The sequence below is a fragment of the Neodiprion virginianus genome, chromosome 3 (assembly GCF_021901495.1).
Source record: "Neodiprion virginianus isolate iyNeoVirg1 chromosome 3, iyNeoVirg1.1, whole genome shotgun sequence".
Taxonomy (NCBI): domain Eukaryota; kingdom Metazoa; phylum Arthropoda; class Insecta; order Hymenoptera; family Diprionidae; genus Neodiprion; species Neodiprion virginianus.
In genome coordinates this window covers 24,512,540-24,528,208 of record NC_060879.1, presented here as the reverse complement: position 1 = coordinate 24,528,208, position 15,669 = coordinate 24,512,540, and the positions used below count along the sequence as shown (strand labels likewise).

At 41.2% G+C, this 15,669-nt stretch overlaps 1 long non-coding RNA gene across 1 annotated transcript; it reads right to left on the bottom strand.

The window, feature by feature from the left end:
• Positions 1 to 334: 334 nt before the first annotated feature.
• LOC124300688 (uncharacterized) lies at positions 335 to 15,493 on the bottom strand. The gene is made up of 3 exons (XR_006907284.1): positions 15,343 to 15,493; positions 2,225 to 2,306; positions 335 to 697 (listed from the first exon to the last, which is right to left on the bottom strand). It is a non-coding gene; the product is annotated as an uncharacterized LOC124300688 (long non-coding RNA).
• Positions 15,494 to 15,669: the final 176 nt, after the last annotated feature.

Here is a 15,669-nt window from a genome sequence, read left to right as displayed (position 1 = left end):
TACGGCCCCCTCCGAAATAGTACAACGCTTTGTCGGGTCGAGAAATCCTTTCACTCATCTCAAGAAATGAATTTACGACGGTTGAACCGCGTGAGCGCGAAACAATTTCGACTAACATTTTCGGCAGGCGGGGGGTTGTGGTGGGGTGAGGAGGGGCGGGGTGTTACAAAAGTCGTTTAAGCCACGTGGAAGTACACAGCGAGACTACGCCAAGGACAGGATGTCACTCAGGAAGTTGGAATTCAAGGGAGTATAATTTAGGGTGTTATAATTAAGAGCAGCGCTCAATCAACGCGTACAAGCAATGTAGCTGGATGAAAATTACACTCACCTCTTGACCTTCCAGATTTTTCATTCCTCAGTTTCGTTGTCCGTTGCAGAGCTCGTTTTTACGCTTCGATTCTTCTCGTTACTCCCCGTCCGTTCGTCGGGTACGTTCCATAGCCCTGCCTTCTCTTCTTTCCATTCGACACCTTGTATCACATCGCGTTTCGTGCGTTGATATACTTTCAAGTCCATGGGATTTGCAGGAAAACCACTTGTGGCACAAATGTAGAGAAACTCGATCAGGTCTCGGGAGACTCGGAATTGCGAAGGTTCCGTTTTCAGCGAATTTTACCGGCAGATCAACTCTTCTGCTTGCTGTGCGGTGTGAATGCTTTCAATTAGTCTTTCACATTTATTTGAATGTTCAAACCTGGAAAAAATTCATAACATGGAAGAAATTCGCGGTGCCAATGGCAAAAGGGCTTATACTTATTTATACGTCAATATTAACTCTACCGATCGATTGTCAATGTAAAAAAAAAATTATACGCCCTTTTGGCATTGGCACCGTGATATAAACGACGAACAGACAAATTTTTAATTATGTTTCACGTTTATTAACAGTGGCGGAAAATTAAATCTTGAATTCAAAATATCACAATGATATTACAATGAAAATGTATGACATTTCAGGAGCTGCATTATGAGTATCCGTTCTACTAGTACTAGCCAATATTTCTTGGTTTCAACAGAAAATAAAAGCGAGAAAAATTGACAATATTGACCGACTTTATTCATCGGTAAGAACATGCTGAATTTTTTGTTCACTTTTATCGATATTAATATTGGAATGTTGGTACGATATGTAGATGAAAAAAAATATGTACTGAACTTTAAAAACTGACGAATTTCATCATCAAAACTCTTATCAAAGTCGTAAAAAAACAACCCTCCGGCATAAGAGATGATTAGATCCTGTATACCAAACGTACAAGCAGCTACTGTGGTTGATCGGTATAGCCGAGGCTGAGAACTTTTCATTATTGTTGATTCCAATCGTTCAGAGTGCAGCTGATCCGGGTAATTGTTTCCCGAAAACAAAGGAAAGGAAGAAGAAAAAGGACCCCCCGGGCCCGAATTTCATCGCCGTTTGTTTCCGCGGCCAGCCCTCTAATCTGCCTTAAAAGTTAGGCTTAATTGAAGAAAGGTATTCGAGCGAGAGTCCGTGGAGTTAGCGAGAAGGTAGTACGTGTATATATATGTATATATATATATATAAAAGGGGCCCGCAGAAAAGTTGGATCTGCTCTAAGCTACGAGCAAACCTTAAACATTAAGCCTTAAACCTTCCTCCACAAATCTTTTTCCCTCCCTCGTTAGCGTGTAAGGACAAAAGAAATGTTCTCTTTTTTCCCTTTCGCATCTTTGCTTTTTTTTTTCTACCAACTTCGGCGTCCCAAGTTCCCGAAAGTTTATTCTAGCATCGAGATCGCTGGGAAACGGGGGACTGGTCCAGTTTTCGTGGGGTTAAAGACGCGCGCTGTAAGGACTCGCAGAGTAGATCTTAATTCGTTTACATCGCAAGGGCGGAACATGCAGGCGGCAAGGATTCCGAGACAATGGCGGGGCGCGTAACAGGGCAAAATTTAATAATTATTTCGAAAGCAATTAGAGGCAATTACTTAAAATTAGCTCGGATCCGCGCTGCTTAAACACCGCCGCCGGTTCTACTTCTCCGTGTAATGTATGACGTCGGCCGAGACGCGGGGTGGTTTCGGGTTATTATACCAAGCTTCGGTTCGGCTCGAGGTGCGTGTGCGTGCCAAGGGACACCGTACGACGAGCAGGCATGAATATGAATGAGTCGAATTTTTATTCATGACTCACGGATTAATGAAATAACTTCAAGCTTATCTTGATGTTTCATTTTATAATGTTCATGCGCTGGAATACTTACGAATTTGCTGGTTAACAGCTCAACCGAATTATTCCCAGGGTTCAAAGTTGGCGAGGACAGCATCGAGACACCTTTAGAAGACCTGGAAAAATTTCATGTCAGAGGCGAATTAATTTTTAGTTGCACACGAATCTCCAGGGAACAATTTTATAACGACAGTGAATAGGATTCATGTCATTCAAACAAATTTTCACACTATCAGACAAATTTAACTGAAATTTTTCAACGTAACATACATTTTTAAGAATTTTACACCTCGTTGATTCAACAGTTAACTTACTACAAGATTTACTTGCTTCCAACGTTTCATTTTTTGGACGATAAAGATCGCTTTTAATACTTGATTGTCCTTGATAATTTTCATTATAATCCCATAGGTTGTTTATACCGTTACAGGATAATCATGCCGACCTCGCGAGCAAGTTGACGATTTTCATTAACAAAAAAATTATAAATTCACCGTGATAATTCCAGAAATTTGCGCCACAGCGATGGAATGGATTTAATTAATGATTATATTTTATTATTATTTTCTCCTTAACCTTGCATTGGGGACAAAATTGCAAATTATATTCAATGCTTGTTCGCAGTGTTTAACATGCGAATGGAATGGCTATTTTTATGATAAATGAAAATTTGGAAATTATTGATTAGCTGAAAATTCTGTTTTTCTTTCATTGCAATGTACATAAGAAATACTTGGCCCGAAACATCATTGCTTCAGTTTCGTCTACGGCACGAATTTAATGAGGACTCTTGTTTGATTCGGTTTATTATACATACGGCTAATTTTACAGTTCGTGAGTTATCTTCTGCCTAATTTATTGCGTAAAGAAATTTGGTTTCGACATAATTGTTCGACCCACGCTTTTGCAGTTGTACCCAGAAAACCTGTGATTGGTGAAATTTCTTGACATTCATTTTGATTATACGGTTCCGATAAAAATGTGCAAGCTATTCCAACCGTGCAATGGAGGGTATTCGGTTGAATTTTATGGAAACGATACTTCTACATGGTACATAAAACGAATGAAATAATAGTGATTCTGAACCAAAAAAGTTCTGCTCCGAAAAACCAGCGGTTTCAAAGAGATTATATTATTGGATGAATTTTGTGATGTCAAAGTGAATCGTTCGTTCAATTATAATGAATTTCCGCTCATTTATTTCATAAACGAATTCTACGTACAGTATTCTCTGAAATGAGGTTTTCATCCAGCTCGTTAATTAGTCTAAATAACATTTTGCGCAACGATCATGATTGGTTATTATAAATTAAAATCAAGTTGTTGACAATCAACAAATAGATGTTCCCAAAAATTCATCCCAGACGATTTATAAAGAATACATTCCCAAATGAAGTAAGCCGTAATTCATACAAATTAACAGAATGGTATGATTCTGGTGTTGAGAAAGCATTGCGACAATGTTATCGTTGTGAAACTAATAACAACCCAGATTTTGCTATTCAATTCAAGGTTTTCATTTTCATTCGGGTGAAGAGAATGTCATTTAATCAAATTCAATACCATTAACCTTAGTTTCATCCTGAAATCAACTGACTTTTTTGGTCATATGGTAGTTTTCGAGATTTGTCTCACGGTAGGAAGCCAATGTTCTATAAGTATACTCGTCAGATGAATTCTCAGACGGGGGGATGAATAAACAGATGACACTAACCATTCTTAGTTGCTGAAGATACACTAGTTTGCACGTTTTTAAGTACCATTTAACATTTCTTTTTTTTTTATAATAACAGCACTAGCAGCAATAGTCTAGCTGTTTTTCTTCATTGAAAGCTTCTTGTTGGAACAATTCAAATTAAGTGTTATTGCAACTATCCTGAAGTTTTAAAGTACGAGCACATTAATGAAAATCATTAATTTTTGCACAATACACAACTCTATTCAAATACACAGTGGGTTTAATGTTTTGTTCGCTATTCATATTCATTGAGCGTGTTCGAATTGATACTGTTTACTGTTTAAGTACTGACATTACAACAGTTAAATGATACTCTATGCCCAGTCTTACCGAACCTCTCAAGCTACTCTTGACGCGGGAATGGTGAAAGCATGCTGCGACATCTAGTGGTCACCTGCGGTACTCGTGCGAACTCATATTTCACGTTGCAACCAAATAACTGATTTTTTTTAACGTGCAAAAATCCGGTATCACTGCAGGCAAATTTTTCCTAAACTGTAATCGATTACCGAATAAACGTTTCAGAGAATCGTCGATGCTCGTATTTATGAGTTCCAATTTCACAGTATAATTATCCTGACGTCTATCTATACGGGGATATGTCATTCTAAATTATCATGTTTCATGGTTTTTTTCACCACTCCCGTTTTTTGAAATAGCCGACACCAACGGTAAACTATAATTACGCAAAATCAGAACAAGGGTGGTACAACAACGTGACCTCGATTCGAAAAACGTGGCAATAACTGTGAACAAAAGACAAAAAAAAGAAAACAATTTCGCCTCGACGCAATTTATAATCTACTTCCAACACCGAAGCAGCAAATACTCATTCAATGCCTGAAATATATTGTACAATATTATATACATTCCTGTATACCTCTGAGTATATCGGGTACAAGGGGGTAAAAAGCCGAAAGTTATCGCGAAGACGATATAGGATGGGCAGCATGCCAGCAGAGTACCAAACCCCTCATCGATCGGCCTAGCCTCGCGTCTTCGTTTCACGGATTTTCCCTCCCTTTTCAACTCACGTCCCTCCGTGTCCTTGCGTTCTACGCTACGCTGTTGGCGGGCAACGTGCCAGCACACACTGATGTAATTAACACCCGGTCTGACTCTGACTCCGACTCCGACTCGGCTCTAGTTCTCTGTTCTGGCAGGCCGCTGCGCTGCCGGAGAGTATGAGGCCGGGAATTCCCCGTTCCGATCCGTTCCGGTCCGTTCCGTTCAGTTCGGCGTTCCGACGCTGCATCGCGATTCTCCGTTTTCAGCGGAGGCTTTATTCCGCCCATGCAACCGTTCAATTTGTTGGAAAGGCATGAGCAGTTCGGATGCAGATTCCCGATTGCGATCTGCGATTGGCGCGTCCGGGAGCGCGAAGCTTCGGCATGGATACGGATGGATTTATGGGTGCGGGGTTGTTTCTTGGGCGGCATAAAGTGGCAGGGATAAGGGGATGAGGAGAGGGGGGCGTGAAACGATAAAAACAGGCGTTTTGATCGCTCGGGGTTGAATTTATAAAGACGATTCTACATCCGCACCGCGGAGATCAAAAGCTCCTTTTCTGTATAATTAGCAAAAAGAACAGAGAGACTCCCGAGCAATTCATTCATTCTTCTTCTGCCCATTTCCTCTCGACACTCACTCTTAGAATTAATTATCTCTTCCGCCGTCCGACGCGGCCAAGGGATTTCAAGTTCCGTTGATTGCAAGTGAAGAAAGAAGAAGAAGAAGAAGAAGAAGATATCCTTCAACCTTTCGCGCAGGCGTCGAACTCGCGAAACCAGCCCAGGCTATAATTTACCGGTTTTCAAAACTTTGGTGATTAAATTCGTTTGGTATACCGCATTTTCTTGGTGTGATGTTTATACCCGTATACACACAACGATTTGCAGTCCCTCTAGCTGCCGAGGTCAATGCATCTTGACGTGTCCGTTACCCTTTAATCTTGACTCAGCCAAGGTGTCCTCCTTGCCTTCCAATAACTTTCTCACCGAGTTCTTCAGCAAGCCAGGATTATCCCTCCAAACTGTGATCCCTTTTGGTCCTTCCTGCGGCCCATCCTGATCCGACGCGGTTCTTTTCGTGATCCTTCCTGATAACGACAGGTCCGTCATACCGTGCGTCGTTATAACTTCGAATCAGTCCAGTTGCACGTGTGCAAGTTTTAAATCCTTTTAAAATTGGCCATTAACCTGCTTACATCGGACGGCCAATTTTATTCTCAATCATCTGTTCGCGTCGCTGGTAACTTAAACGATGTGCTCTTGCCATTTAGCAGGTTTCATCTTATTCGCAATGTCAGTGAAAACACGATCAATTTAGTGATCCTTCCATTTGCCCGTAATATAATTCAAATCCTAACAACACCAGTTCATAATAAAAATGTATTTTTGAGTACTTGAGATTCATAATGGCATAACCCTGAACAGTTTTACAGAGCAACTGGTTTGATCCAAAAATGTTGCGTTACCATCGAAAAACAGCAAAAAATATATAGTTGGGGCTAAGCTTTAGGGGTAGTTTTCACCCGTTGATCACCTGAATAGACACGTAAGAAAATCTCACGTTCAATATTTTATGACGTACTTACAACATATGACAGAATTAAGGAAATTGTCGATGTGACGTACATCTCGGGTACTTTTCCTACACGTGCTACTTACGTGTAAGACCGCACTAGAATTATACTGTCCTGTTAAATATTGATAAAATCACTACAACTTTCAGCAACTGAAGGCGTCACACGTATTTCTCCCATAAGCCATGCATCTGCGTTTGTCTGCAACGGCACCAGAGTCTCTCTCGGAATCTTTGCGCAGACCTCCCATTCATCCCTAAATTTTTCCCCTCCACCTCTCCGCCCACGAGTGACGTATAGAGGTTTCCTCCGCGACGGGGGACGGGAAAGCCCAGAAATCTCCAGGACTCCTGGTGGACTCGTACTCGGGCAACAGTCACCACGGGCTATTGTCCGTGGGCAGGCGTAGGGAACTATTAGGCGTCTAGTTTAGTGGTTACAGGCCCCCGCGGTCCTCTATCTCCCGCGTTCCTTTAATCCTTGCCAAGTTGCACGTAGCATCATGGGAACAATAGCCTCGACTCGGTCCTCCCGGCCCTCGGAATGTCCAAATGTTTTCTCTCGCGCTGCGAAACCGAGCTGGTTCTCCTTCGGTCGACGAATCACCACATCGCGTTCTCTGATATCAGCCAAGACCCGAGCACATGTAACGCGCCCAAATATTTTCTCTAGTAACCAAATGGAAGGTAAGTGCAGTTTGTTAATGTGTGAAATTGTCTATTTGTACGTCAACTCCAAAGGGTTGTGATATATTTCAAACGTTCGTTTCTCTTTTCCGGACTTGTCAATCAGTCGGTGCGTTGCGACCGATTCGTCTTTAACTCATTGTCACTTACGTGTGCACAAACAAAACGCAGGATCCGCTGAATCGCACAGAGATGTTTTCGAGCAGCATTTCCCCCGAGACGAGACTTGAAGATTCCATTTTTTTTTCCCCAGTAACCGTGCAACGAGTAGTAGTAATTTTTGAAAACAGCCACCACTTGGTAACGTTAGTTCCAACGACTATGGGCGTTGGCCATGTGATGCTAAGGCGTTGCGAGAGGGGGCGAAAAACGGCGAGAGCGAATCGTGAGCGAAATGGTAGCAGGAATATAAGTATGTGGGTACCGCATTGGGATACCTGCGAACAAATTCTAGAGCCTCGGGGCGCGGAGAAAAAAGCGACCAAAACGAAAGAGGAACGGAGACAAAGAGTAAAGAAAAAGGAATAAGATAAGGGAAGAAGTATTGTACACATACGTATAACGTACGATCCAAGTTCGGTGGTGAACGGAAAAAAATATACAGCTGCAGGTGCTGATTCACCGGACGGGTAAAATTAATCGGTCGCAGTAATACGGCAGAAGTTATTTCGCAATATATCAGCCGTTTATTATCCTTCGATCCTTCGGTAAATTTCCAGGTTATGACACGCCCCGCTCACTTTCCCTCCACCCCCCATGACCCGCAGCCCTGCGAAAGGGGTGCAAAGAGGTGAAGGTGTATGGAGGAAGGAGGCAAATGGAACGATCGTGAACGGCTGCGATGGGAATGGAATTGGGGGGCGGGGGTGGCGGAGAGCAAGGGGTAGGGGGTATTGTGTATAAAGTGCCAGGTTCACCCCGCACCATCGCATCGGTGCTACGAAACTCGGGGTACCATTAGCCCGCTTTTCAAACTCGTCTCTGCTTAAGCCCACCCGCCAGGATTCGCGCCCCTTACTCGCCCGCTTTCCCTGTAGGCTCGTGACCCGCTCCTGCAGGCACCCGGAACGTTTTATTATAATTTATAAGTCCTCCCCCCCTCCTCGATATCAATTTGGATCAAGCCAGGGTTGGCAGGTTTTAATTATTAATTTGTAATTAAGTAATGTTCCTGACACTGCCGGCTCCCCATGTCCGCTGTTTCTCGGGTCTCGTGTAGCCAGGTATAACGGCTGAGTGGGTGAAATATGATAGCGGGGTGTCCGAAGGGTTCGAACGGGATAAGGAAAGGATGGAGATAAGGCGATTTATCCTGGTTACAATGGGTATCGCCTCTACAATGCCTTAATACCCCCGTCGAGTGGTTCGCCTCTTGAGTGAGACGGGCTTTAAAAAAGTCTCGTAAACGTAGAAGGCTTACCCTGGTTACCCATCGGGGACTGGTTACTCGCGGTATTCGCCATTTGCCTGTAACATCCGTGTCTACCTCAAGGAGAACGACGATTCTTATCGCGATAAGAATTACTCGTATAGAATGATGACCCATGCGCTAGACTAGACTACGTAGTTCTTTAAAGGGGGTATACGAGTGTAGAAGGCTCAAAAAGGGGGTGAATTTCGGGAACTTATACCTGGATCGATACTCAATAATTCGATTCGATCGTGGTTTTTTTTTTTGAAGAGCATGTCGAACGAACTTCGTTTACATATTTTTTTTATTAGAATCAATTGATAGGCAGGAATTTCATTGACAATACGGTCAACCATTTCGATCAGTGACATGTCCTGCGGTGCCTGTGATATGTCAATAATGGCTGAACCGATTTACTTCAAAATTTTTAAATAGTATGCTTGTATAGTTTATTTTTCTGCGGCACGGCCTGGAATGCTTTTTTTTCTACAAAATAGCGACCGGTTGAAGTTGAAATTTGACTTTTCGTCCAAAATTAAGATTTTTTTATTCGATTCACATAAACGTATGACGATTAAAAAAAGTCAATTATTGAGTCGGCATGAAAACACTCCATACTATATGTAACGGAGTTTTACAGGAAAACCTTATTTCTGTCAACGGTTCTTACGACTGATCTGATTTCTTCTGAAGAATTTTGAACAGCCTTGCAATTCACCGAATATTACTGAATTTTGATGAGAATTTGAGTGGGAATTTTATAGTTGAGGTTGTTTCGGTGACAAAGTATGGTTGGGAGTCAATGTTAAAAGTTAATATTCTACTATACAAGTGTAAGACTACATTTTTCAACGGCTATACTTTGGTTTGTAATCAACTTGACCTTCGTATTTCACAGTATTATCCTCGTTTCTAGGTAAGCTGAGAGTAAAAACGTACCGAAAACTGGGCGGTATCCTAATTCGTTAAGATCTCGTGCTCTGTACTCACAATGCTTATTACACACCGCTGCGTACAATAGATTCGGAATGCTAATCAGAGGGTGAAAATTTAGCCTTCGTGAAATTTTGCATTCCCTGAGCCAACTTCGAGATATCGGATAATTATTGTTTAACTGCTCACGCTTAGCGAGCCGATGAGTTTACGGCAAACGGCTTTCCGAGAAGATCTTAGATAATAACTGGGAATTAAACAACATTTGTCACGCCAAGGCGTAAACGCGTGATGGGGATTTTCTTCCCGATTCAAGCTATTTATCGATTCGTTTCAGGCGTTGAAGAGATTTAAATATTTCATTTGTGAGAAAATTAATTGCCGGATCGTTAGGCAGCCGATAAGTACACAATCACCTTCCGCGACGGTGGGAATAAAGTGAAATCGTCAGTCGTATCCTCGGAAGTTACGGAGCTAATTACAAAAAGAGAAAGTTAAAAAATCGTGAAAGAAAATGAGAATAAAAATAAAATTCCTCGCTCAACGAGAATTATTATACAACCTCGCGTCTAATTAGACGTTGTATCGTTCGTAGAGCGAGAGTAACGCAATTAATTGACGACAAAAAGCAGAAGTAGAAGAAAAAGGCACCACCGCTAAAAACACCGGTCAAACAAATTATCAACGTCCGTTTTTTTTTTTTTAATGTTAAACACGCGAAGCTCCGCGATATTATAGAAGTCTCGGATTTTTACTGCTTATGGAGCCCAGTATGAAGGGGCTTTTGTATAAAATATGTTGCCAACCGTTGCGGAGAGCCGTGAAAAAAATGTTGCAAAACAAAAAACACGCTGCAGGATAAAAACTTGAATGGTCAGCACGGCTGAGATCTGGCAGGAACCCGCATTAACGCTTCAGGTACGCCAGCACCGCGCTTACCCAATTCCTGCGGTACTTTTTGTATTCCTAATCTCGATAAAATCCTGCTGGGTCGTGTGAATACCGACTCTGTGAGCCCGCTGCATCCCCTTCGTAACAGCCTGGAGAGAAGCTCAACCTCATTACCCTGGGTTACGATCCGACCAATTAGACGGGACTCATTCGAATATCACGAAGCGCTATTTTCTTCTATTTCATTTCCTCTTCCCTTCCTCATCGCGCATCACGCTTCGCCACGTACGTTACTTAATGCCATCCCCTCTTTGGTACCGAATGCTTTCATGCTGCTGCCCGCCTACGCGTCGTTTCAAAAATTTTGACGGCAATTCAATATGGAATATTGGGGGGGGTGGTTATGGTTGACCGAAAATTGATACTTTTTAAGGATTTTCGTGCATCAAGAATGATTGTACGGAACTGCAATAAAAAAAAAAAAAAAACTTTTATTTCAGATGCATCGGATGTTTCTGGTAAACGGTATGCTTTCATGTGTGTTGAAACTAAAAATCACTTTCACTTCTTTTCATCGCGTACAGTATTTTTGCATAAGAATTAGCATAACAATAATGACAAAAACCAACATTTCATCACAATGAGATAAACAATATTTCTTATAAAATTCAACAAACAATTTCTTTGTACAACGTATTCTGTGTTCTTTTTATAATTTTATAATTTCTTCCTTCTCGGAGCGATAAAGTTGCTTCTAAATTTGGAAAAACATAGGATTTCTTATTCGCGAAGACTTCGAAAAATTGTTTTTATTATTACCTCAATTTTTTTTTTCGTAGCTAGTGCACAAGCGTAATTGCAAAATCTATAATTTTTAAAAGTTTGAAGTGATTTTATTCTTCAGTAAAAAAAAACTAATGTTTCATGTCTTGTTTCATCAAATTGAACGACCTATATTTTTGTCGCGTTGGGACCACATTTGATCTAAGTAATGCGATCTCCCAACGTTGTTATCAACAACTATAAAGTTTTTGTATGTAATTCAAATTCATGGTTTAATTCCTTCAATTTGTTGTATAATATAAGCGTCACAACCGTTCTTAGCAGCTTTCACGCGACTAGCTTATCAGTTGTACCTAACGAACAGTTATTCCGTGTAATCTTTTTTTCCGTGTAACTTTTATGATCAGATTATGTATACCTGAACCACGTTCTTGAATGTACACGACAGTTCAATACGGTAGAAAAATTAAACTTTGTCGAAGCAAATTCAACATAAGCTTGTAAATTTTTTCAGGCATGTGAGTCGACGTGAGCTCGTTAAAACTTAAACTCTATCACTCTCGTACAGTCAGCACCACCGTAAAAGACAATTCTTATACAGTAGATGAAGTGTAATTCTGTATCCAAGAAGTTGATCATGCATTCAAAGTTGAAAAAATTGAGCGAATTATTCTCACACGATAGCAGCTGCGAAATGGGTAAGATTAATCATCAGCACATACTTTCGCCAATTCATTGCAAGATATTTGAAACAGATTTAACCTTGACGGGACACAATTTTGGAAATAACCTGATGTCGCTGTTGGCTTACAATATTGAGAATTCCTTTCCAACGAGGGCTAACGTAACGTTCGAATCACCTCGCCGGTGTTGGGAAAATTTAAAGAAGCTGCTTTGTCGCGTCTCTCAGCTTTTCACCGGGTGACCGAAGGACGTTTTGACGTTTATTGGACGCATGTTAGCTGAAGGGTAGCAATTCGGTTGAAGGAAGAACGAATCGTCAGCAAAAAAAGAGAATGAAAAGGTCAGAATGGAGAAGAATTCCCGGTGCTATAGTTAGTGAAAGTTGTCTGTATCTAAACAACTACAGGAATGAAAGCATACCCATGCAAGTGAAACGAAGGGGATTGTCCGATGTGCAGTTTCAGGGTGCAGTTATCGGCACGTCCATCGGTGTCAGTAGAAACATGCAAATGCACTCAGCGACTCGGTGAAAAGTTAAACTCACGTACACCGATGGAGCCGATATATCGCCGGTTACAAATCCGGAATTATTCATAAACAGGTAGGCTCTGCCGTGCGGGGTAAATGCAGATTACGATATTGCTTTTGGTCGACGGCCACCAAGCGACGCACCGGACACCGAAAATCATGGTGTCCGTCGGAATTAAGAGGCATTACTCGTGTCCGCTAATTATTACCAGGAATTTACGATGCGTCGGTGTTCGATTTGTAAACGAGGAAATAACGCCGGTGTTTGAATTTTTTTTTACTTCCATGCCTTTGACTTTTACAATTTTCAAAGTTAATCATCGAACCGATTTTATACGTAGTAATGGGACAGAGTTAATTAACGATTCAGCCATTTTTTAGTCAGAGACATGTGTCTGACAGTGGAAATTTTGACACCACATATCGTCGTAAGTGTAAAAGTAATTACAGTAAGTGAAAATAAGTACTTTAAATTCCTTCGAATTACTTGAGATCTCAGCTGAAGGATTGAAAGCAATTCAGGATACTGTCTACTGTGAGGCGGAGAGGCCTTGTTGCACAGGATTCTTTACGTAACGACAGTTATATGTAACGCGTTTTTTCACCACGCCTCAAATTGAGGGTAACAGTAGTGTTTTGCGTACTTCGCGCATGCGCGTTCGCAGACTCACTTGACCGTCATAGAAACCGGTACTTTCTATGCGAAAAACACGGATTGAAAAACGCGTAAAACATGCTCGCGTTGTGCAATAGTAGTTTTTGCATCTAGCACGTAAAACACGGTTTTACGTCCCAAGTGATCGGCGTGATCGCATGAGGGTGTAAAACAATACGCTCGCGATGCAAACAATATTGTAAAAAAATTGCAGAAAATGGCAGGAATGTCGCGTAGTTGCGGGTCGGGGGAGCGCAATAATAATTTATTGTCAAAAAATATATTTATTCATATTTATTAAACCAATGATGATATAAACGTCTTGTTTCGCCACAGATAGGTTTTCGAATGAACAAAAAAATTAACTGAATTCGGTTATGTGATTTACAAATGCGACAGATATGCGTACCAGTCGACGACTGGTGAGGGAATGCGCTGGGAAATAAGCAACCAAGTAATTTCAAACTACGCCCTTCGCGCCACCTTCTGGCTATAAATTGAACTGACAATTCTCAGAATCAACCTGACACGAACTATGAGTGCAAGAGACAATGATTCGGGGAATTTAAGTCCTGTTTCATTTTAAAAATACCGGTGAGTAAAATGGGATTTCACATTCGCAATACGAACCGTCGAAGATCACATTTACGCCTACGTAGCGCAAAAAGTAACATTCTTCAGCCTTGACGATCTGCCACGTGTAAAATATCTAGCAAAAGCGAGTTGTATGCTTACAGACGTGTACCGGATAAAAGGAAGAAGAGGCTGGTACCGCGAGAATAAGGAACGGGGGACTGATTGACCTGTCTCTTCCAAACGATTTGTAATTGTAATCATGCCAATATCCGTCCGCGGTACTTCAGTTTGCCTTTCGCTGTTGTCACAAACTCATTTCCGTTGTCCGTACGATTTACAATAGGTGAGTGTCTCTGGCGAGGATGTATCAGAGACAGATGAAGCCTCTTGTACATCACAATAAACGTGATACCTAATCTAGAGATGGATTCACACTACGCTCACTGACCCGTTTAATTCAACCGTGCAATTGGTAGGTACCGTTAAATAGATGCCCTGTTGGAAATGAAGCAATGCACTTGAACGGGATTTATTGGAAATACGAGTTCACTTGGTTCTTGGGAGGGAAATAGACTGACCGTCGATGAACACCTCGATGAACACTAAATTAAATTCTACGTACTGCAAGAACAACTTGAGTACCCACGCTCAAGTTTTTTTTTTTACTTTTCATCGGCTGTAGTGATATGAGAGAAGTATTGACTCTGACACAGTTCGTGTGACGTTTGTAGAAAATTTTGTACAAATTGTTATAAAAAGAATAAAAGAATGCAAAGGGTAATAATTTTATGAAAAATAAAGAAACCGCTTTACGAAAATAAGAGAATATTGACGGCAAACCGACGAAAGATTTTGATCATACTTGATGTTACATGTTGTAATTTCGTTAAGTGAATTGGTTTGTAAAGTAATGAAGAGTACCGCGAAAAATTTTTGTTTCTTCTCTACAGCAAAGTTCAATAAAGTAATTGTGGTAGCAGATATTAGTTTTGTTATTTGACGACAAATTAAATCAACGACGTATAACGTCAAACATGACTAATAAAAGAGAATGGATCAAAACCGTTTAATTATTTTGCATTTTCACCGAGATGAAATAGAATCGTTTGAATTTCAAGAATAACTGTTTGGTAATCTTGCTATTTTTCACCAATTTCAGAAGCTTCGGAGACTCTTTTAATCGATAAAATCGAATCCCGTTTTACGTGTGAACCATTTGGCTAATAATACTGCATGTATCAACTTATTTCAAGGAAAAAAATATCCGATTGGTATTCATCAGACGTAGATTGACAAGAATTTGAATAAAAATTGTCGTACAAAGTTGAAAGGAAGGAGTATATAGCTGAAAACGTAATACAGTGTAGGATAAAATAAACGCACGATTTGGCAATCTTAGATCGTCGTACGCGGCTTATGTACGCGACGAAGCACAAATTCGGTCTTGGAGGGAGAGAATCGACGACACGTCCGCCAGACGTTTGGCTATTACCTGAAAAAGCTGCTAGAATTTCGGCCCGCCCGACGTGACTGACGTCGTTGGCAAGAAAACGAGAAAGAAAATAGAAATAAAAATGATATTGATAATAAAAATAGAAGTGAAAGCAAAGTGAAAGCGAGCAGGGGAAGGGAAAAAAGAGAAACGGTGTAAAGAAAGAACGAGAGGTGGAAAATAATACTTACTGCCGAGGAATCTCCAACCAGCCACTGCCTCATTCAAGGAATCCAACCGGCGAATCTGCGTGTTCGTGTATCGACCCCGACGAGCAAGGTAATTTATAACAGGCTGGCGACCCGGCTCGACCAGCACGATCAAACCATCAATCGAACGAACCCGCGTACGGACCTTCCACTACGCGACTGAGACGAACGCAACTATACACGTCGATATATACCGATTTACGAAGTTAGAGTCCTTGGTGTTGATCGACCTGCCATCTCGCCGTTCGACTTCCAACACTCGCTGTGCCGATTTGCGAAGGGTTGAAGACCCGGCCAAGTATGAGGAAG